The 24,010-nt window shown below is 48.7% G+C and overlaps 1 pseudogene; it reads right to left on the bottom strand.

Annotated features, from left to right (window-relative positions):
- Window positions 1-4,062: 4,062 nt before the first annotated feature.
- LOC125444848 lies at window positions 4,063-20,702 on the bottom strand (annotated as a pseudogene).
- Window positions 20,703-24,010: the final 3,308 nt, after the last annotated feature.

Genomic DNA, 24,010 nt, shown 5'->3' with positions numbered 1-24,010 from the left:
ACAATACCGGAACTCGAAGGCACCCAACAAAGCTGATATGCAGCAGACGCCGGACAGACAAAAGGAAATGCCTCTCTACACAGCGCAGGATTAAAACGTGGAATTCCCCTGTCTGAGGATGCAGCAATGGCCACAGTGGTTTTTAATAGGGATTAGAGGGGTTTGTAATTGCAGCTCTCCAGATGTTCCTGGACTACAATTCCCATCAGCTCCTGCCAGCATGGCCAATTGGCTGATGGGAATTCAGTCCATGAACATCTGGAGAGCCGCAGGTTGCGGGTGACCCCTGGATTAGACAGATTAATGGAGAAGAGGTCAGTCAGGGACTCCTGGTGGAGAACGAAGGGAATCCCCCACACCTAGAGGCTGCAAATGCCTCAATCCCTGTCCCAGGAGGCAGCATCAGGGGATAGCCTCGGCCTCTGTGCCCTGGAGCTGGTCCTCCAGAATAACCAGGGCCACTGGACTACTTTGGCCACTGCTCTGACCAGCTCCCTTTCTGTCCTTAAATGAAGCAAATAACAAAGATAAGTAAAATGTGAAAAATCCATCTGTGTCACAAATCAAGCTAATGCCACAGTTCCCACTTGAGGGAGGAAGCCAACCCCCCCCCCCCCCTAAGGGTGCCTAGCAGGTCTTCCAGGCCAAAAGGTGCTATCAATGGACAAAGAGGCTCTTTTGGTTCATGACTGGGATGTTCGTGACTTTTTACATTCGCTTAAACATTAAAAACATAAAATTACTTCAACCCTGTGGATAATGATACTATTAGTTTTTCAATATATACTCTTGAATCTTCTTGAATTGGCTGTATTCGGGCCACAAAATCATAGTGAAACATGCAATCAGGAAGTTATTGTATTCAACATATACTATGGAATTCAAACACACAGTTTAATCCAAACTGCAGTCCCTTTCAACCATGTTCGGGAAAATAAGCGAAAGCCGCTTCATGCCTACTGATGTGTTGTTCTTTACAGTTTCATTCCCTGGTCACGCACACGGACGCTGTTTTCCTGCAGATGCGCAATTTCCAGAACTCGGCATCTACACGAACAGGAAATAGCTACCACTTCCCTTCCAGAGGCACTGAGCTGTCTGCCCGTACAAATTAAACTAGCCTCTTTATTACAATAACTTAGTGTTTTGTTTTTTAAAGCCTGCATACCTTGTTCAGGCCTCCCCGGAGCATTTTGCACATCTCTTTCCCCAGCTGACCAAATAAAACAGCCCAATGTCAAATTCTCCACTTGTGAAAAATGTACCCATCTTTGGCTACTATTGGTACAGAAGCAATCTTCTGCTTCTGCTAGAACCAGCGCTTGGCAGCAGTAATTCCTTTGTGGGCAAGGCGCTTGAATGAGTGGTGACAAGACTCTGGCCCCTTTCCACACAAACCTTTTAAAACATTTTGAGGCAGGAAATAACACATTTCCTCCATGGAGTTTCATGCGTATGTTTTTTACCCTTACTTACGCCCTGAAAACAAAGTTTCTCCAGCAATAAAATTGTTAAAAGTTAAAATATACTAAAAGCTAAACTAAATTAAACGCCAATAATAGCTAGAAGATAGTAGGTTTAAAAGTTTTAAAAAGACTCAAGTAACACAGAAAGAGCCCAAATGAGTGCAGCTGGCGTGTCGCCAGCTTTAAGCATGAACGATAAAACAAGTTTAGATTACAATAAAGTGCTAGTAGATAAAAAAAACGAGTCAGGTAAAAGAACTTTTAAAAACTTATCGTAAAAATGCGGAGGAGCTCATCAGGGAGCCATCACACGGAACGGCCAATGAACCGGAACATCACATTTTATTTCCAACCTCAAAACATTTGAATGGATTCCATTTTAAAATGATTCTTTGGTTTTAAAACATTTTCAAAAAATGTCCTCACCTCACTCTGCAACCTATTCACTACGCTTTTCATGCTTCTGTGCTATCCCCAAATGTTCTCCCTCAGCGTCATTTTGTCAACTTGTTGAGTTCACTGTTCCCCTTTGCCTGTTTATTTTCATAATTTCTGGGTTTTTTTATTGGGGGGGGGTTTAAAATCTTTGAAGCTTTGATTGTATGAGCTATAGAGAATCACAGAAAGAAGCACTGAAACATTGATTTCAACAAAATCGAACACTTCAAAAAAATACCTCAAAAAAGGGCGGGAAACCAATGAGTGTGGACAAATATTGTGGTAAAGGGGGGGGGATGAAAATGTTCTTTACAAGAACTTTAGGTGATTTGTGCAGGAAGGGTTATTTTGAAGAGAAGTTTGGATTTATACCTCTCCTTTCTCTCCTAGAAGACTCAAGCAGCTTACAAACTCCTTTCCCTCCCTCTCCCTACAACAGGTACCTTGTGAGGCAGGTGGGGCTGAGAGAGCTCGTGAGAGAACTGTGACAACCCCAAGGTCACCCAGCAGGAATGTGGGAGTGTGGAAACAAATTCGGCTCTGGCAGACGAGTCCACCTGCTTTTTTAACCACTACACCTCGCTGGCTTTCTTTGGATGAGATTCCCTGGATCCAGATATTTTCCCCCTCGTGATTCCCTCTGCCTTCATGGTTGGAAGTCTCACAGATGCTTAATTTTTTTTATTTAATGCACATTTTATTTTGTTTCCATCACACTCAAAAAAAAGACTTTAGCAAGTGCTTGTTCTAAAACAATATATAAAGATCTTATATTTGCACTATTTAAATTATCCATGCGCTCTCTCACAAAAAAATAATATACAAAGCCAACATAATTAAAACATTTAACGCCTCCAGATTCTACGGGACCTAAAAGAAAGCCAGGGCTAACTAGAAGCTGGCTGATTGGATTGAGAGAAATAAAACTACTTCTTTGAGAGAAAAAAACTGAGGCAGAAGCATTTGGAAATAACCAAGATTTTCCCCCATCAACCCAAATCTATAAAGAGAGAGAAGAAGAATAATTGCAATCAGGTCAGCATTCGTCAGCTTCCCATGCATTGATTTTATAAAGCATGTTTTCCCTCAATTATAGTTCATCCCTTTATATACAGAAAGTTATAGGAACACCTGAGAGTTAACAGTAAAGGAAAACTATAGCAGTAGCAAAATGTTCGCTTTTGGGTGGGCAATAGTCCTTTGATCGCACCTGCTGGATTGTAAAAGAGGTTGGGGTGCAGGCAGCCCTTTTAATGCTGTTTTCTCACTGCGACTTCCGGCGTTTGACTCCTCCCCACAAAGGTGTCCAGTAAGTACTGTGGAACGAGGTTTGTTAATCAGATTTAGGGTCTCACTTTAATCATTCTAACCTGGGTACAGCAAGCGCCCGGTGTCTTTATTAAAGAACTCTGGAGCCTTAGTGGCTTAATCTGCAGTGATAACGATTCCCTCCAAGTAAAAGCCTAAGCTTATTTGTCCCCAAATACTTGAATGCACTGATAATAACCTTTTAATAATAATTTATTATTCTCCGTGTTGCTAATTTTTTTTTAATGGCAAGATCCTCTTGCAGAAGTTTACCACCAAACTGGTAGGAAACGGTATGTTAATTGGGAGGGGACGCAGCCTAGAATGCAATCAACACACTTCTTAGGTTTGAGTCAGTGCCTTCCAAGACACACAACAGGAAAAAATGCTGGCAGTTATTGCTTCAACGAGATGCAGGAGGATTCTCAGGACACATAGGCTGACAAAATGCAAAACAGCTGAGGTCTTGGGAGGGCAGGGACTCAAAAAAGGATCTGACCCCTCCACGGGCAGGAGGAAATAATGCTCCACAGTGCCCCTGCTCCAGCTGGCTTGATAGCAGCCCCACACAGACTTGAGGGGGGCGAGGATCGTGAGGGAAATGGTTCAGGACACGGTGACCTTGTGCACAGTCAACATTTTCCCTCCTACAGGTGTTATTTCATGTAAAAAAAAAACCTGGTGCCTGAGCCATGAAAGGAGTGGGGAGGAGATGCTACATTGGACTCTTAGCAGAACAAAGAGAAAAAGAAACTAAAGGTACAATGAAAGGTGGAAGCTGCTATCCCTGCTCTGCTTGAACAGAAGGGAGCCAGAGCTGCAGCCTGCAACTCTGTCCCCTGGAGGCAGCTCAGTATTGGTTCCTGTACCAGTCACTGTGGACTTTGTGCTGTAACAGATCTAGACCACGAGGGCCATGTCACAGTTATGTTTCCCTGCAGCAGCCTGAGGTTGAGCTGACGGTCACAGAAGCTCATCTCGCTCAGGGTGGCCAGGAAGGTCAGCCATCTGTTCCTCGGTGATCAAGCAGGAAGAGCCTGGAGGGTGAACACAGAACATCCCATTAAAAAAGAGGAAACCGCCACTCTGGCGTGTACATGCACAAGAACGAACACATGTTTATCGTCTGGGATTCTTTGCAAAACATCCTGAAGTTCTGCAGACTTTAACCCCTTTCGGAGGGATGCCGTGCTAATGGCAAAATCAGCACACTGGAGATTTAGACCCGTGGGTTGGAGGCTTATGCGTAAGATCCTACCAACCCTGCACCCCCAGCCAAACACCTTATATCAGGGGTCTGCAACCCGCGGCTCTCCAGATGTCCCTGGACTACAATACCCAATTCCACCTGGAGCAGGAGCAGCAGTATGTAGGAGGTTAAGAGCTCATGTATCTAATCTGGAGGAACCTGGTTTGATTCCCAGCTCTGCCGCCTGAGCTGTGGAGGCTTATCTGGGGAATTCAGATTAGCCTGTGTACTCCCACACACGCTAGGTTGGTGATCCTTTGGCTAGTCATTAGCTCTTTCTGAGCTTTTTCAGTTCACTCATTCTCATTAGGTGCTTGTTGTGAGGGGGAAGGGCACCAAGATTATCAGCCCCTTTGAGTCTCCTGCAGGAGAGAAAGGGGAGATTTAAATCCAAACTCTTCTTCTTCTTCTTCAACTGGCCATGCTGACAGGGGGCTGATGGGATTTGTAGTCCAGGAGCATCTGGAGAGCCGCAAGCAGGCTGCGGTGACCTCTGCCTTATATCATTCCAGCACATGGGATTCTACGTAGCTGGGAGTAAGTGCCTACAGAGGAGGTGGCTACCGGTGACACAAGCAAGGGAAGCCAAGCTGCACGCTGCAGAGGGAGGCCAACGTGACCAGGTGGATTAAACGCCTCGACTCTAAGCACGGCTCCCTGGGGTCCAGCCTCCGAGTACGAGCAATGGTTTCACACTCCACCCCACATGGAATTCAAACAGGAAGAAGAAGCAAGAAGAAGAAGAGTTTGGGTTTATATCCCTCCTTTCTCTCCTGCAGGAGACTCAAAGGGGCTGACAATCTCCTTGCCCTTCCCCCCCCTCACAACAAACAATCTCTGTGAGGTAGGTGGGCCTAGGAGAGCTCCGAGAAGCTGTGACTAGCCCAAGGTCACCCAGCTGGCGCGTGTGGGAGTGTGAAGGCTAATCTGAATTCCCCAGATAAGCCTCCACAGCCCAGGCGGCAGAGCTGGGAATCAAACCCCGTTCCTCCAGATTAGATACACGAAGTTCTTAACCCTCCTAATGCCACTGCTGCTCCAGAAAGGAGACTTTTCTTGTGGTGCCCAATGTCCCATTCCAGCTCACAGCCAGCCCCTCCAGTGCCCTTCACTGTCATTGTTAAGTTTGCCTTTGAGGCCACAAGTCTCCTATCCAAGTACTAACCTGGCACCACCCTGCTTAGCTTCCGAGATCAGACGAGATCGGGCGCAGTTCAGGGTGGTATGGCCGCAGGCAAGGGGCCACAAGTCAATTCAGTGCATGATGGCGCACTCCTACACCACACCGGCCCTTCCAGGGTGTTCTCGCAGAAGCACAGAACAGATGCCCCACCCCCCACCCCAGCAACTGCATACCTGCTCAAATGAGGGTAGTCCAGCAAACAGGGTCTTTGTAGGCGGAAGCGGCCACCGATAAGGCTCCCTTCATCAAGCCCTCGGGCGCAGGCTCTTTTCCCTTGGGTTGGATCTGGAAAAGTTGGTAGAATTGAAAAAAAAACAAATATGAGAGAGAAGGCAAATCCAGAAGAGATTCTCCTTGACAGAGCATACAAGTAGCACAGATGTTTGGATCAACCCCTTCAGAAAAAAAGAATTTACTAAAACAGATTCGCTCTCCCAGACTTCTGCATTTCCTGTGCCCGCCACGAAGACAAAATGCACACTTAGGAAAGCAAGACCCTGAAACTTGAACCACTGGTGAAGAAATGCGGCTGCCTCCCTCCAAGGCAGACCTGCAGCATCTACTCCACATGGCACAAGGCATTCCTACTAGCCTCTGTTTCCTGAAGATGCCAAGAATGGCCCCTGGGATCCTGTAAAAGCAAAGAATACTCTCTATTCTTCCTCAAAAATCAGACCTACTCCTGAAAATAAGTTTTATCATGATTTTTGGAGGCTTAAAATATAAGCTCTACTCCAAAAAAAATAAGCCCTACCAGTAGTTACAGACCAGGATGGTGTGATCCAGCAGGGGGCTCCCTGCCAATGAGGATGCAGCTGGCATCACACCTGATGGGGGAGGCACCGGGGCTGCCAAGAGCCAGCCTTAATGAACTGTGAAGGTACCATATTTCCCCTAAAATAAGCCCTAATGGTGGGTTCAGTAATTTCATGCGGCTCCAGAGCCACATGCTCTTTTTTTCTAGCCTTATACTGTGGCTCCTCATGGCCTGGAGGTAGGAGGGTAGTGTGGGCGTGTCCCTCCAGAGCAGCACTGGAAGGAACGGTGAGTGGAGGGAGTCAACCAGAGGCAGCTCCGTGTGGAGTCAGCCTCTCCGCCTCGGCAGATCTTCGGGGCAGGGGAAAACGGGTCCCAATGGTTCTTTGGGGTGGGCAAAGGTTGCCAACTCCTGCCCTAATGGCATCCTTTGGTGCAAAAATTAATATAAGACCTCTGTCTTATTTTCGGGGAAACACGGTAGTGGGCCATGGCTCTTTTCCAGATGTGTTGTGCCAACTCAGGACACACTGGAGCTGAGCAGATGCTGATAGACTAGCTCTCCTAATTTTTGGATAAGTTTTCCTTATTTTAGTTCTCTGAACTCAAGACACTGCACTTATTTGCGGTCTGGTCATTAGTTTAATGAGAGGAGGGGAGTAGGGGCATGGAAGGCCCACTCCTAACCACTGAAAATCCAACTTGGTCCCCTTTCAGTCCTAAGACTTCAACAGACATTTCCAGGCTTGTCTTTGCAATCTTAAGTACTTAAGAACCCTCTCCTCGTCCAGGACACGCATTACTCTAATAAAAGACCTTATGAATATATAATACACTCCTTTCCATGAATATATACACATCTGTTCTCATGGTGCTCAATTCCACATGCCATGCACACAGCCTAACTTTCACAACTGCAAGACGACGTGGAAGCTCTTGAAAAATGCCCACGGAAGTGGGGAGGGATCCCCTTAGGATGAAAATTGACCCTGCTTCTTAGTGATAATCTCTAAGACAGGTTAAACGCAACCCCAGGTGGATGTGGGTTCTATTACCTGGAGAATTCTAAGACTGTTGATGTGCTGGTAACAATTCCTGTCCCATCCACGTCCCTGGAAACCACTCCTAGAGGAGGAGAAAAAAGGACCACTGGAAGGAAGAGCAGAGGGAACCAAGCAGAGAGGCTACTCAAAAGGTCCTGTGGATTGATCTAGCTCAGGGGGCTGAAACCTGGGAGCTCTCCGGATGTCCATGGACTACAATTCCCATCAGCCCCCTGCCAGCATGGCTAATTGTAGAACTGCGGACAGCTGGAGAGCCACAGGTTGCAGCCCCCTGATCTAATCTGAATCAGTACAGCGTTCATTTTCTTAGTTTGACCCAGGCCACACTTTTTTGTAAATGACCCGCCTTGAGACTCTGGATCAACTCTAGAATGCTAACTAACAAGTAGCTAATATAACGCTAGAATGCTAAGGAATAAACCTGTCGCGCAATACCTTTCTCTCACTTGGTCTGGAGCTGATGAACGGGCTTCTTGTGATCTTGTTTCCTGAGGGACTGTCACCTTGGGAAAGGTCTACAGACCTATTTTTTTGAAAAAAGTAGACCTTTTAAAAAAAAGAAAACCACAGCAGAACAGAACAACATCCGTTCCCCCTGTCTGTGCAAGTTTTAAGAGCAGAACTGGGGAGATGCACACTATATTTGAGGAGACAAGTTTACATCACACAATTGGCTACAAAGCTGCAACCTCGGGAGCCTATGACTGTGCTTCAAGCAAATGTGATATTTCAGAGTTTCTTTTCAGGAGGCCCACTTGTCAAAAAAGTTCTTGCAGAGCCAAGATCTCCTCACTTCTGGAAGCTTCTCTTATCACGAGGATAGGGGTCTGCAACCTGTAGCTCTCCAAATGTTCATGGACTACACTTTATCAGTCCTCTGCCAGAATGGCCAACTGGTCTTGCTGGCAGAGGCTGATGGGAATTCCAGTCCACTAACATCAGGAGAGTCAAGAGGTTGCAGAGACCCCTGCACCATGAGGGACAAAGAGGGCTCAGAGTTCAGTTCTCCTGTGCTTGGGCCCACATGGTACCTTACTGGCTGGGGCCCCGCCGATCTCGAGGGGTCAGTGGCACGGCATCCAGGACCTGCAATATGTGTCAGGATATCATTGATGCTGCAGGGAGCCGAGGGTTAGGTCTCTCCTCCGGGACCTGCTGGCCACCTCAGCTCCTTTCTCCAAGCTTGGCTGCGAGAGAGCAGAGCTGTATACATGGACTCGCCTCTTGGCAGAGGGCGCAGCTGGTGTCAAAGCATCTCCTGGGAGGATGACCACGTAATCCTCAGAGGAAGTGGAAGACACCTTGGCTACGAACTTCATCCCGCCCCGCCGTTGTCGGCCTCTCTGTCACTTTGGATTCCCTCACCGTCTGGCACCCGTGAGTTTCTCTAACAGAACACAGGAGGCATTATGTTACCCCCTCAAAAAAAAAAAAAAAAAGGAAGGCAAGGCCATCTGTCAGTCTGTCTTCTCATGGGAGAGTCCTCATTCACAGCCATCCTGTCCAATTCCTCTGGAACCTGGGGCGAGGATTCCCCGCCCCACAACTGCAAGTCCTCTTAAACAGCTGGAAGGACCACAAAAGGCACCCCTTGAAATTCCTGACTGCCTATCCCAAAACTCCCCAAATCTACATCCGTGACTTAAGCAACAAGCCACAAACAAGCAGGGAAGAACAAGGCAAGAGATCTCTGCAGGGCTCTGCTCCGACCTCTGCCTCTCCTGCCCGCCCTTCTTCTTGGCACCCCTTCCAGTCTGAATTTCCCTGGCTCAGCAAGGCTCTTCTGGGGGCACAGAAACCAATGGCGGCCACTTCTTACCAAACTCAAGCTCTTTGGCCTCTTCAGCGCCCTGATTCGAGGACTCTGATTCCTGCAGTGTGGAAGTAGAACTGATATTGATCCTAATGGGATCCTCAGTCTTCGGGCTATAGTGAGTGGTATCCTGTAGCTCCTGTTGGAAAGCTGAAACAAAAGCAAACGCCCCCGCCCCGAGGAACAGGTCAGAACCCCAATGGTCGCCCTCCTTCTGGACACACCAGCTTGAGGCCCACGTACGGAGAGTACAGCTCAGCGTAGCCCACCGAGTGCCACAGAACGCGGCCCCTGGGACCAGCACTGCCACAGTCAGGGATCCTGCACTATGAAGAATCTGTGTTTTAAAACTGCCTCCTCCTCTCCGTCGCAAGTGCCCTGCCTACAGAGAAAAACAAGTGGGTGCTCCATCCCGCTAGATTTTCAACGGGACGGGGAAAACTTACTGTGCAAAGATTTTCTCTTTTGTGGGGGCCTGTGGTCAGGTGCGGCATCCAAGGTCAGAGAACGAATGACCGTCTCACACACAAACTGCGTCCCACTCATATCTTCCTCTCCTTCTTCCTGGTTGGCTGGGTATTCGGTCTTTCCTTTCACTTCCTGGGAATCTATGGGATGAGAAGTTTCAGTCCACATTTACTGGTCAGATGGGCATGAGACACAGCCCCGTTCCTGGAGGTCTGATCCTCCCGCTTCCTCTTGTCATGACGGGGTTGCCAACTGGGAATCCTACTAGGGTCAGCCCCTACCAGCATGGCCAATTGGCCATGCTGGTAGGGGCTGATGGGAATTGTAGTTCCTGAACATCTGGAGAGCCGCAGGTTCCCTACCCCTGAACTAGGGTCTATGCCCGTGGTGGCGAACCTATGGCACTGCAGATGTTCACGGACTACAATTCCCATCAGCCCATGCCAGCATGGCTGATGGGAATTGTAGTCCATGAACATCTGCAGGTTCGCCACCACTGGTCTATGCCAATGTGCTGCAGGCAGAACATGAGGTGTAGTCAACCAGTCCAGAGTCAGGGCAAAGGCATAGTTGTTACTTGTCCAGAGTCAAGGCAGGCAGCAAGCAAAGGCATTGTCAAGGCGGGTCAGGGTCAGGGCAGGCAGCAGGCGAACAGGAGGTCAAGGCAGTCCAAAGTCAAGGCACAGGCAGGAGATCAGGCAGGCAGCCTGAGAGCCGGAGTTCAGATCAGGAATATGGAGCTCCCCAGGAAGTACACTCGTTGCACCCAGGCAGAGCCAAGCCCAAGGCAGGGTTTATATAGAACAGGGGTCTGCAACCTGCACCTCTCCAGATGTTCATGGACTACAATTCCCATCAGCCCCACCAATTGACCATGCTGATGGGATTTGTAGTCCATAAACATCTGGAGAGCGGCAGGTTGCCGACCCCTGATATAGAAGGTCCTGGCTAACGAGGCTGGGATCCTGCAAGAGCTCCATCCTCCACAGATGCAGAGCCCCCATCTGGCAGCAATGCGAGCACTTCTCCTTTGACTCTGCAGCCTCTGCCTCCTTACTCGGCTCTTCAGAGATTCCTGAAGGCTCTCCCAGCTGAGTGGCATCAGGCTCTGCCTGAGCTGGCAAGGAAGGGCTTGGAACTGGCTCTGCTGCCTGCATCTCCTCACGAGGAGCCAGCTCTGAATGCTCAGTCTCTTCACGCTCCACATCGGAGTCCTCCGTGTCCAGGTCAGGGCACAGGGGCTGGCTCACGGCATAGCAATCTACCTGTTGCCACAGCAACCCACCTGCTTCCAGATGGCCTTCTAACGCATGCCCAAGATCCCACCACTTGCTGGGCTGGGGGTAACACTCACCCACAGGGCTGTTGCGAGGGACCTGCTCCAGCTCTTGCACAATGTTGATGTCCAGCAACTCAAAGGAGAGCAAGTCCTAACGGGGAAAAAACCCAAAGTCGGCAAGTTCAGGGCGGGAGGGAAGTTCAACAGCCCGCCTCCTTTCTTGCCCAGGGTGCCCATCTTATGCAATCCCCCTGCCCGTGAGCCAGGCAGACCCCTGACGTTTTACCTGTGCTGTGAGGAGGTCAACAGATGGAATGTAAAACTCTCTCTCGCAGGTGATGCTCTTCATCTGCGGCGGAGCAGAAGAGTTGGCCAACACTTCCTGGATGGCCGCCTGGGGATCTTCTGCTTTGGGCTCCGGGGATCTTTCCTGTCGAAATCAGGGGAAAGGGGCACAGTCAAGCAGGCCGGCAGAACACCCTGCCGGTCACCAGTCCCGTGCGCTGAACTGCCGGAAGCACGAACCAGTTCATTAGAATGTGCTGACGGGATACAGGCTGCCATCTCCATCTTTTTGTTCGTGCGCGACTCAGAAAAAGCCTAGCACAGGGGTCTGCAACCTGCAGCTCTCCAGGTGTTCACGGTCTACAAATCCCATCAGCCCCTGCCAGCATGGGCTGATGGGATTTGTAGTCCGCAAAAATCTGGAAAGTCGCAGGTTGCAGACCCCTGGTCTAGCAGAAACACACATATACAGGGAACATCATCTCCATCTTGGGGAGTCTGAGTGGGAGAACAGGATGTCACGGCTACAGACCAAAACCACACAGCAGACCAAAAGGAAGATACCCTGCTCACAGGAACATACAGAAGAGGAGGCCATAAAATATTGGCTGCATATACATTTTCTAGTGGGATCCAATAGCTACATTCCCTCTCTGTTATCAGATCACTTTATTTCAGAATGGTATACTTTGATCTTTAGAAAGGGTGAAGCTATTGGTTTCCCCTTGGAATCACTCCTTATGCTCACAAAGGTGGAAGCCTTCAGACTAGTTAAGAATAGGCTCTTGGATCTTGATTTTCATAATTTGACTCTTGCTGCCAAGACAACCTGTTCTCCGACTACATTATTAATCCCATGCGAGCGAGGAATTATGGCAGCATATCTTCGTCTGCTGATTAATCCCACCCAGAGGAGAGCCTTGGCTACTGCAAGATGTAATGTGCTGCCATCAGCTCTGCTGGAGGGAAGATTTAAGAATATGGAACGTTCTAAAAGGGTTTGTTCATGTGATATGACTACGGTTGAAACACTTGACCATTCTCTGTTTCTATGCCCTAAATACAATAAGATACGCATGAAATACATGAATTCCATTTTCTTGCAATGTTCTCAGTGGCATGAGTGTTATAAGATACCCAATCTCCTGAACAGCTCTGATGTGCTCTTTTGTGAAACTGTTGCAAATTTTATACTGGAAATTAGTAATTTTAACTGTATTTCTTAACCTTGTTTTGTTTTAAAATTTTGTCCTGTTTTATATGCCAATAAAGGCTTGTGTTGTTGTGTTACAGAAGAGGAAACCCTTTCTTTTACATACACTAACCCTGCACCCCCTCTTTCCCCACATATGCACATGGTCTCATGTATCTTTAACGTGTTTCTGCCTTCTCTCCCCAGAAGGACAGCCCTGCGCCTCTGGTCTCAGGCACATACAGAACATCTTCCCTGCCCCAAAATACAAGTGTCAGTGCTATGTTGCATCTGCACAACTAGCAGCCCTGACACTCAATATGCGGGTCAGAACACGGCTGCATCTCTTCCTCATGCAGAAAGCCAGCAGCGTGTTGGAGAGGCTTGAGGCCGCCCTGCACTCAGCAAACTGCTGCTCCGGGTAGTTTGTGGGGCCGTGCCAAATCTTTAATTCCATGAGGCTCTCTCTCTCTCTCACAGCCCCATCTCAGCACAGCCTGACGTCACTTTGCACTGATTAAAAGAAGCTTAGAAATCTCATCCCTTCAGAAACACAAAATGTATTTCCATTTTTAAAAACGGGCAAAAGGAAAAAAATAATCAAGCTGGGGCAGGTGCCAAGGAACTTTAGCTGACAAAAACGCCCTTGGTGAGTGCCGCAGGGCTTGTAAGACTGAGTTGTTCCACCGGGCTTTTGGCCACTGAGGGTGTCCCCTCCCCTCCTACCTCAGGTGGTCCCTAGTACATCTATGGGACCCTCCATTCCCCTCTCTAGGGGTGGGTTTTTAGATCGTTGGATGCTATCTATATCTTGTATGCTGCCTTTTTAACTGGGTTTAGCTATTTTAATGTATAGAGCCGTTTTATATTTATATTTATTTTTTCTGATTGTGCTCTTTTTGTTTGTTATGTTGTTTCTGCTGTACACCGCCCAGAGCCCTTCCAGGGGGAGGGTATATAAATTCAATTATAAATAAAATGAATAAAAAGAGTTTTAAACTTAACAAAGTGTAAGTCTGGGGTCTGCGACCTGCAGCTCTCCAGATGTTCATGGACTACAAATCCCATCAGCCCCTGCCAGCATGGCCAATTGGACGCTATCTATGATATCTTGTATGCTGCATTTTTAACTGGGGTTAGCTATTTTAATGTATAAAGCTGTTTTATATTTATATTTTTCTGATCGTGCTCTTTTTGTTTGTTGTGTTGTTTCTGCTGTACACCGCCCAGAGCCCTTGGGGGGGGTGGGGGGGCGGTATATAAATTCAATTATAAATAAAATAAATAAAAAGAGTTTTAAAATTAACAAAGTGTAAGTCGGGGGTCTGCGACCTGCGGCTCTCCAGATGTTCATGGACTACAAATCCCATCAGCCCAATTGGCCATGCTGGCAGGAGCTGATGGGATTTGTAGTCCATGAACATCTGGAGAGCCACAGGTCGCAGACCCCTGGTGTAAGTGTAAGCAGACGGTCAGGGGGCTGAGGGAAGAAGAGGCTTTAAAGATAGAAGGATGGGGGGGGGGAGGTTACGACGATGGCAAACCTCAGGTCCCCTCAGGTCCAGGAAAGCCTCACCTCTTTCTCACAAGGAGGTCTGCCCTTCTGGCTGAAGCAACACATCTGCTTGCCGCTCTCCAGGCAGTCGGTGCTGGAGGAGTCCACCACAATGCTGCACCAGACCCGGGGGCCGAACTGCTCCCCTCTGTGCGACAGCCGCCAGTGAGACGTGTACGTTCCTTCCGCCGAGGGGGCCACAAACTCCACAGACACAATCCCCACTTGCCCTGGCTGCAGGGAAGGCACCATCACGTCCCTCTTCTCGGAGGACACCAGCGTCAAGTTCCCCCACATGAATTTCAGCTGAAGGGTAGAGAAGCAGCACAGAGACGTCCTTTATTTTTTTCTCAGAGGGAGGGAGGGAGGGAGGGAGGGGTCCTGTCCTGTCCTCATCTGGTTCTGCCACAAAGCCACTGGGGCCTCCAAGACAGAACAATCCTCATCCAGGTCTGAGCCTCTGCTGTACACAGAACAGACCTTTGAAGGGATTAAATGACAGAAGGAAATCCGAGCCGGTCACCTCTCCCCTCCCTGTTCAGAGTCCCCTGGAGCAGACGGTGGGACCGCAAAGCAGAGGACACAGTTCACAGACTACTCTGAATTGCCGCGTTTCCCCCAAAATAAGACAGGATCTTATAATAATTTTTGCTCCAAAAGATGTGTAAGGGTTTATTTTCAGGGGATGTCTTATTTCCCCCCCCCCCCCCACCTGACCAGATCAGCCACACCTAGTGGACAAACTAGGGCTTATTTTTGGAGTAAGGCTTCTATTTCAAGCATCCTCCAAAAATCTCAAAAAATCATGCTAGCGCTTATTTTCGGGGTAGGTCTTATTTTTGGGGAAACAGGGTAGCCAGCAGTAAGTAGTTCAATAAAAAGTTCAGTCCAGTCCAGTCCACATTCACATGTCTTGTAGGGTGGGGCAGAAGGAAGAGGAAATATCTGGAAGACCTGTCTGATCCACATACCCCCCCCCCCCCCAACACACACACATAAGAATGAGCTGCCATGGATGGGATACTATTTTCTGAAACTAATCTTTCCACTTCACTTGTAATTGAGCAGATAGGAGCAGTTAGACTGAGGGCGTTTCTCTCGTGCTGAACAGCCTGGCCAATGACCCACAAGAATTCTTGGCTGGGTGGCTGAGAACCAGAGCTGAGTTCCGATCCAAGAAAAGCAAAGTTGGTTTGGGTGACCTTTCGTGTATAAATAATACCATAAAAGGCACCAGGGTATATCTCCAAAACATCAACAGTAGAAATAAAAGGCTACTGTTAAGCAGGTGTTCTTTTCTTCAAGAGTGAAGAAGGCCGTGGCGTATCTGGACTGGAGGGGGTGGAGAAACGGCAGAAATATCTGAGCTCCAGCACGAACGCACGAACGCACGCACGCACCCCGCCCACACAAATTAAGCATTGGGAGGCACCTTGGTGTCCGAATTCCATTCCACGCTACCCATGTTCCTCATGCGCCAATGTTTGATGAAGGCTGTTCTGGGCTGAAGGTGGGTTCCATCTGGCAAGTTTTCGTCCACAAAGGTGGCACTTAGTGTGGGGACAACGACAGGACAGCCCTGGAGGGGTCTGCAAAGCAAAGGGTGATGCTCAACTCGAGTTCAGAGTCAGGAAGCTAATGTCACGCCAACTGAACACTGGAAATCTCAGTTTAACAAGAACCTCAGCACTGGGGTACTGTGTGGTTTCCGGGCTGTATGGCCGTGTTCTAGCAGCATTCTCTCCTGACATTGTGCCTGCATCTGTGGCTGGCATCTTCAGATTCAGATCCTCTGAAGATGCCAGCCACAGATGCAGGTGAAATGTCAGGAGAGAATGCTGCTAGAACACTGCCATACAGCCCGGAAACCACTTGTCCCAGTAATTCATTTCCTCAAAGCCTTCGACAATACATTGAACCTCAGCTCTGTTTGGCTATCACAGCTCCCCTGGGGACTGAACCCTGGGAAATAGACTGACAAAAGGACTTGACCAGCTTGAACAGGGGATCCCTCCGGGACCCGGAGAAAAAGATAGTTCCCAGGGTGGCAGTAACAGGACAAGAATGGATACTAAAAAGGATGAGAAAGGGACACCTGACCAGGAGCTACCCATGTGTATCCTTTTAGAGCAGGGGTCTGCTGTCTAAAAGCTCTCCAGATGTTCCATGGACTGCCATCCCATCAGGCCATGCTGGCAGGGGCTGATGGGATTTGCAGTCCATGAACATCTGGAGAGCCGCAGATTGCAGACCCCTGCTTTAGAGATACTTAAGAACCAGTCAAAATCCAAAAGGGGGGAGGGCTACGCAGTCTCCAGGTTGCTTACCGAAGTGCATTGGGTTGTAGGCTCTCAGATCTGGCAGCTGTCAAACCAACACCGTCCAGAGCATGGAATGAAGTTCCACAGAGATGAAGATCTTCGCGGTGCAACTGGCTGCTACTTGGGTTCCCGCACCTCTGCTTTCCGCTGCTTCTTCTCTGCTCGCAGACGCTGCTTCTCTGCCTTCTGGAAGCGCTTGTCCATCTGTTTCTGGAGCCTTCACGGATCCCCCCCAACCACCACCAAAAAGGCAATTAGTTTCACTTTAGAGAAGCTCTGCAAAGCTGGGATTGAGCTGCCACCAGCAACAAGATCACACCAGAAGAGGCACAGGAGGCGTCAAGAGTTCAGGACCAGAAGGAAGAGGACATCAGGACTGGGGTTTTTTTTCCTGCAGGTGGGGCTCAACAGCACCCCCACAGATCCTTTGGAGATCCGAATAGAAACCTGGCAGATTCCAAAAGGAAACTGCACCCAGTTGGGAAAGGTACCAAGAGAACTCCAGCTGCTGTGTCTCAAGCTCCTCGCCAGCAATCCAGGAAGGGAGTCCTGGCGCGTTAGGAAAAGAGCTGGAGCCTGAGGGCCAAGCGGGCCCGGGGGCAGGCAACGGGGCTTTGGGCTGAGCCTGACTGAGTTTCAGCCTCTGCCTGCCAGCCTCTCGTGCACCACCACAAAATCTCCAGCAGTTGCAAACAGAGGATGAAGCAAAGGTGACAACTGCTCACCTGAGCTGCTCCAGGGTGGTAAGGCGGGGGGAGAACTGCCCGAGGTTGTAGGTCTCTGAGAGGCACAAGACAGGCCTCCGCAGCTTCAGAAGCAAGTGGTTGGGATCGTGGGCGTATAGACCAGTCTCACATGACTCGCAGATGCTGTAGGATGGACACACGCTAAGAGAGTGAGAGAGAGGGCCTGTTGTTACGGAACAGCATTGTCACCCGGCAGCAAATCAGTTAATCACGCCAAGAGACAGAAAAGGTGAACAGAGTAAAACAAGATAAGAAATAACTTTTAGTGGTGGTCTTAAATGCACTTGGTTAGAAGTGTTTATTTCTGCTACACTATTGGCTACAAAGCCTCACACCTTCCTCTTTTAAACAGGAATGTCCCCCAAACTAAAAATGCAAGGGCAGAAGAAACAAGTAGAACTACCTGGACTGTTAAGGCATGTGCAATCTTGATCCTCTTTGATCTGAGATTGCAAATGCCTTCTTTCAAACTCAGGTGCTCAGCTGCTTTTCAACCGCATGAAGGCCATTGCTTTCGCATCCTGCATGTGAGCTCCCAGAGGCACCTGGTGGGCCACTGCTTGAGTAGCAGAGAGCTGGACTAATTGGACTCACAATTGCAGTCCATTGTTGGCTTGTGCTTATATTCTTCTTATGTTCTTATAGGTGTGTACCCCTCCATCCCACACCTGTTTCAAACTTCTGTAATCCTCTAAAATAATTCCCTGTATGGGTCAGTGGATGTCTCCTATGGTACGCTTTGGCCCACACTGCATCCACCTCGAGTCCAAATCGGAAACACAGGAAACACGCAAATCCTACCTGCATTGGTAGCGAACACCCACAATGGGTGCCTGGCAGTTGCTGCAGGGGAGGAGCCAGTCAAAGGGGTTGCCAGGTGGCGGGGGGCTCTCAGGAGAGTGCCGGGTGGAGCTGCTCAGGGAGCTGGGGGGCCGGCTGGAAAGGAGGAGCTTCTCACTCAGCTTCTGCTCAAGAGTCTCGACGGTCTCTTGCACCACTTGCTCCCGGAACTGGAAGGGAAGAGCAAGCAAGGGGGGGGAAGTTGGCTTTTAGAGCAAGGTAAACTTCTGCCTTTTTGCCAAAGGCTTTTCTCCAATAACGTATGTAAATTTTAGAAATCTAGAGCAGGGGTCTGCAACCTGCGCCTCTCCAGATGTTCATGGACTACAATTCCCATCAGCCCCTGCCAGCATGGCCAATTATTTATTTATTTATTTATTTATTTATTTATTTATTTATTTATTTATTTAATTAAACTTATAGGCCGCCTTATCCCCGAAGGAATCAAAGTGACTCACAATATATAATGATAGGAAACAAACATGAGGCAACTGCATAAAACACTAAAATGTTTTAAAGCCTATACAGCAACAGTGGGAACTGTAGTCCATGAACATCTGGAGAGCCACAGGTTGCAGACCCCTGATCTAGAGGAAGGAAACTGTCTCCCAACAACACAAGGTGGGCTCACACACACAGCGCAAGACCCTCTCAGGAGGAGGGATGGGAGGAGGATCACCCCTGATGAGAAAGTTTTGTATCTGCAGACGGCTTCAAAGCAGATCGTAACCAACAGGGGCTGGATTCTACCACCGTTTCTATCAAATCCCCCTCCCCCATCTGCAAGACTGGCCCCAGGCGGTCTTCACGGTCTTCACAATCTCCGTGTGCATCACAGGGCTTTTATCCTGTTTGCACTTTGGGGTGGTTCGGTGTCCAATTTCAGCTTGGATGCGAAGAAAGCGACCTGCAAAAGCCTGCTCTGAAAACCTCCGAGGCTCCTCCGGCACAAAGGACTGAAAGTGCAAACAGGATAATCTCAAGGAACCAGGTTCTCACCTTTTCCAAGTAGCTTGTGAACCACTGGGGAGCTTCCTGGCTGGGATGGTCCTCGCTCTGGGAAGAGTCAATAAAAAAAATGCAGCTGCACAGATTAGCACACATACAAGCTCTTTGGACCCTATTCCATCTACCAACTCCTGAAGAGAAGAAGAAGAAGAAGAAGAAGAGGCCAAGCAAACACACTTAAATGCCTTGCTATCTCGGCCACATTGTTTTCCCCATTAAAAATGTGAGAGGACTTCCTGCTAGGAATGGCCCAAGAGGCCAACAAAAGCCACAGGGGTTCTCTCGGGCAGAACAGCGGAGGGGCCGGCATTTTTCACTGGCCACGCCCTAAGCTCCTTCACTGGAACAGAGAGACATTCTTTCAGTTTTATGTATTACCTCTGGATTACAAACTCTGAGGCTCAAAATTATTTCTCAATTAAAGCACCCAGCAAAAATAAAGATAAACTATCAAAATGTTTTGTCGAAGGCTTTTACGGCTGGATTCAACAGGTTCTGGCGTGTTTTCCGGGCTGTGTGGCCGTGGTCTGGTGGATCTTGTTCCCAACGTTTCACCTGCATCTGTGGCTGGCATCTTCAGAGGTGAAGACAGATGCAGGTGGAAAGTTAGGAACAAGATCCACCAGACCACGGCCACACAGTCCGGAAAACACGCCAGAACCTATCGATATGTTGTCGCTCCTTGTTAACACAACCGATATCTAGGATAAATTTGGTGGTGTGGAACTTCCAACACACATTTAAAACAGTAGCTCAATATCCACACTGTGGTACGCAATGACAAAATCCCAGCTTGGTTAGGTGAAATTAATGGATGATAGGCGGCCATTTCCTACTCTGCCGAAACAATCATGAGCGCCTCTCTGCTATTTTAGTTGGAACAACCCCCCTAGGTTACGTTGGCAAGAACGCATCATACTGAAGAAGGAAATGAAAAACGCAGTTTACGTGCAATGCGTTCTTGCCAACATAACCTATTATGAATGGATTACAATTTCTACCATCTATGTATGGATTATAACAAGAAATTCTTTGCACTATGGGACTATTGATTCAGTGAAGGCTACATCGGATAAGGCAAATAGGGTTGTATGAACTTGGAATTTGGTTCCTTAATACATGTAACATGTAGTCCTGTTTCTTTAATGAAATGTGAATTGTACTTGTCTTATTCTTACACATCTCACCCAACTAAGATCCTGGGACCTGGCATTTCCAGTTGAAAAGGGTTTTCAGTGACTCCCCCTAGGTCCTGTCTTTCCTAAGCAGAAATCCCACTCTTCTAATATTCTATTTTTAAGAACCCTTTTAGACAAATGAGGAAGGTGTTAACTCTCTTATCCAAAGTGCTATATTTTTTAAAGAAGCAAAGCTTGCATTTACAGGTAGAAAGCAAAGGCATCTGGCTACAAAACCAACTAGTATCTTAAACTTCAACACTGCTTTATTCCAGTATGAGCTTTTCATGAAGTAGAACTCCCTTCTGCAACATACAATAATTGCCTCTGCTTCACAAAGCTGACACCGGAATAAGTGTTGTCAGTCTTTAAGATGCCACTGGACTTCTCTTTTGTTTTTGCTTTCACGACAGACTAACATGGATACCCCACTTGAGTTATCTGGGAAGGAAACACATTTTGATCCTACCTGGGTCTTTTCAGAAGCTATTTCTAGGTCTAAACTGTCTGGCCTCAAGGTTCGAGCAAGCATGCAGCTGGGGGAGAGCAGTTTCCTCCCATCCCTCAGGAATAGGTGGCACCTCAGATTTCTCAGGGACTTGACACGTAAGACATGCCCGGGGGAACTCTTAATTCATAAACATTCATCTGCAGCTGGCGTCCTTGTTTTGCAGCAATCCTAAAGGAAACAGCTTGCTGAGAAAGCGCTTGCTGCAAAGAGAATTTCCCACACGCTTTTGCTCTCTCTCCCTGTCTCAAGAGCCACGTGCTCAAAAAACTTTTATGCAGGACACTCCCTAACACTGAATCAGACCGTTTCACCTAACTGCTGCAGGTGGAATGTCAAGCCCTCAAGAAGCAAGGCGGGAAGTGCTGAAGAAGGGGAACCTGAGTTTGACACCAAGGAGCTGTGCCCTGTCTCTCATTTCAATAAAGCAGAGCAACAGGGGCTGCTGTAATGAAAACTGGACCTGACCAGCTGAGTTGGGAAATGCGCCGTTAGAAAAGAACAAAAGAAAAATCAAGGTCAGGTGACTTCTAGAAGAGAAAGGCAGAGCCGGGGCCGAGGGCAGATGAAGCCACCCCTCTGCCCACAGGGCAGCAAGAAGCTCAGCAGGAGGCCTCACAAGTTAGCGACTCTCCTTTTGGGCAGGCAGCGTTGCTCAGCCTTAGCTGAATGGGGGGAAGGGGGGAAGAGCCACCTGTATGGTCCCCGACAGAGCTTTTTTTTTGGGAGGGCAGACACCACGAGGACACGGAACCGGAATCTGTACATTGGAAGCGGCTGTTATGGTATGTGGAAAAAAGAGGGTTCGTCTCCCAGGTCGCAGATAGCTGAGTCAGCAACAAGGAAGGAGACAGACAGCCTGGAGCACGGGTCGTCAAACTATGGCCCTCCAGATGTTCAGGAACTACAATTCCCATCAGCCCTGCTACTTGGCCATGCTGGCAGAGGCTGATGGGAATTGTAGTTCCTGAACATCTGGAGGGCCATAGTTTGAAGATCTGGCCTGGAGTAACTTGTGACTCTGTTCCTATGGAAGACTGTTGCTGGGCAAAGTGCTAGCTGGAACATTATAAAGGCAGTGCATAGAACTCTGTATGTCTCTTTAGGCTTCTTACTTATCTTAGTGCTTAGGTCCTGTGTAGCTTTAGAACTTTGCATAGCGTTATGCTGCAACTACAAAGCTAAAACCCTTCCTGTGGAAAGAGGAACATCTACGTGTGAAGCAAGTCTTATTCCAAAGAAGGTGGGAGGCTGCTGAGTGTAAGCTTGGCTGGACCACACCCCTAGACCTCCTTGCTCGACTAGGGGTAGCTCCGCTCTACTCTGCTGATAGTGGCATAGTCCAGTCAAGCCTGGAGTTGGATACAAAACGTGCCAAAGGCTGAGACAGCCAGTGGAGGGACACAGAAGCGGTCCCCACATTGATCACAGCAGCAGCAGCAGCAGCACAGAGAGAGCAGTCTACCAGATGTGTTTGGAATCAGGTGGAGTAGGATTAGGGACCAGGGAAGGACAAGCATCCCTAACAGGATGGCCCCAACACACATGAACTTTACATGCCCCCATACCTTGGAATGCATCAGCACATGTTCATACAACTCATTGTAGCTGAAGTTGCCATTAATAGGGAGTCAAAATCTCCTCAAGTAGAAGAAGAGTAGAAGAAGAGTTTGGATTTATATCCCCCTTTTCTCTCCTGCAGGAGACTCAAAGGGACTGACAATCTCCTTGCCCTTCCCCCCTCACAACAAACCCCCTGTGAGGTAGGTGGGGCTGAGAGAGCCTCCGAGAAGCTGTGACTAGCCCAAGGTCACCCAGCTGGCATGTGTGGGAGTGTACAGGCTAATCTGAATTCTTCAGATAAGCCTCCACAGCTCAGGCGGCAGAGCTGGGAATCAAACCTGGTTCCTCTAGATTAGATACACAAGCTCTTAACCTCCTACCTGCCATCATTGGTGCTGCTCCTATGATAGTACATGTACTATCATAGGAAAAGACTCCGCCCAGACCTCTACGTAAACATGGTTAGAAGCAGAAAAGGAGTCTAAAAGAGGGTGGGCAGGGAGAGGCTTGGAATACACCATGGCAGCTTTGCCCTCCTATCCCCTATATCAAATTGAATGCAAAGCGACCACCGGCAAAGAAATGTGAACGTTCTTGGGACAGGCCCTACTGGCCACAACAGCACACCACAATGGTGTATGACCGGGTAACCCGCAGCCAGCGACTGAGCACTCCAGCTCCCTCTGCACTGCACCTTGCTTCCAGGAGCGACAGCCGGTGCGGCTCTAGCAAGCCAGTGGTGGGATCCAAACATTTTAGGTAACAGAGTTCCCATGGTGGTGGGATTCAAACTGTGGCGTAGCGCCAATGGGGCTGGGGCCCGGGGCATGACGGCAGGCGTGGCCGGGCATGACAGGGGCGGGGCATTCCTGAAGCTGCGGGCGCTGTGACAAGGACGCAGCTCGGGCGCATACCGTCCTTGGTAGGGAAACGAATGCATCGTGAGGCATGAGGCTGCCACGACGCCGGTGCACCTCCTGCTAGAACTGCTTCAAGTTCTACTTGGCGCTACTGCTGAGGAGGAGGGGCGTCACTAAGGCCAAAATCACGTGGCAAAAATCACTGAAGTTGGTCACCCCTCTCTCAGAACCTGTGAGGAACCTGCTGGATCCCACCTCTGTCTGAGAAGCCCTTGCAAAGAGACTCTGGCGCTTCCCTACCACCCTTTGCAGCAGAGAGGGTCTTCAGCTATCAGAACTTCTATAACAACGAAAGCAACTCCTAAGATATCCCACAGATTTTTTCACTTCCAGCATTTTGGAGAAGTGCTCTGAAAATGGCAAGAGAAGTTACCTTCAGAGCTTCTTGGTATTCCTCTGAAACAAAGAGAGGAAACACTGTAGAGCAGCCCCGGTACCCACAAACACACGCCAAGGCATTTCGCGATGTCACGATCTGTACTCAGGACCAGATGAACTAACTTTTAAGTGCTCAACAAAGTATGTGTAAACAAGCTTGTCTCTCCACATGCAAATTAAATCCTTCTTCCCCAAACCCTAGGTTTTTTTTTCTAGACACATGAAGAGGAAATGCCTGCAGGGCTTGTTCTTGCCCTGGACTGGCTTTTAGCGGCTGCTCTTGCTTGAGAGCAGCTTACAGGAAGTGTCCTAGGCCTCAGCTAAATAATTTTTTTCTACAGCAATCACAGAGTTCAGGGGATACCTGCTGCCAGTTGCAGAATAGCTTTGTACCAGTGGTGGGATCCAAAAAATTTTAGTAACAGGTTCCCATGGTGGGTGGGACTCCAAACTGTGGCTGATAGCCAATGGGAGCTGGGCAGGGCAGGACGG

This window comes from Sphaerodactylus townsendi, linkage group LG15 (assembly GCF_021028975.2).
Source record: "Sphaerodactylus townsendi isolate TG3544 linkage group LG15, MPM_Stown_v2.3, whole genome shotgun sequence".
Taxonomy (NCBI): Eukaryota; Metazoa; Chordata; class Lepidosauria; order Squamata; family Sphaerodactylidae; genus Sphaerodactylus; species Sphaerodactylus townsendi.
This window is presented reverse-complemented; position numbering and strand designations above follow the sequence as displayed.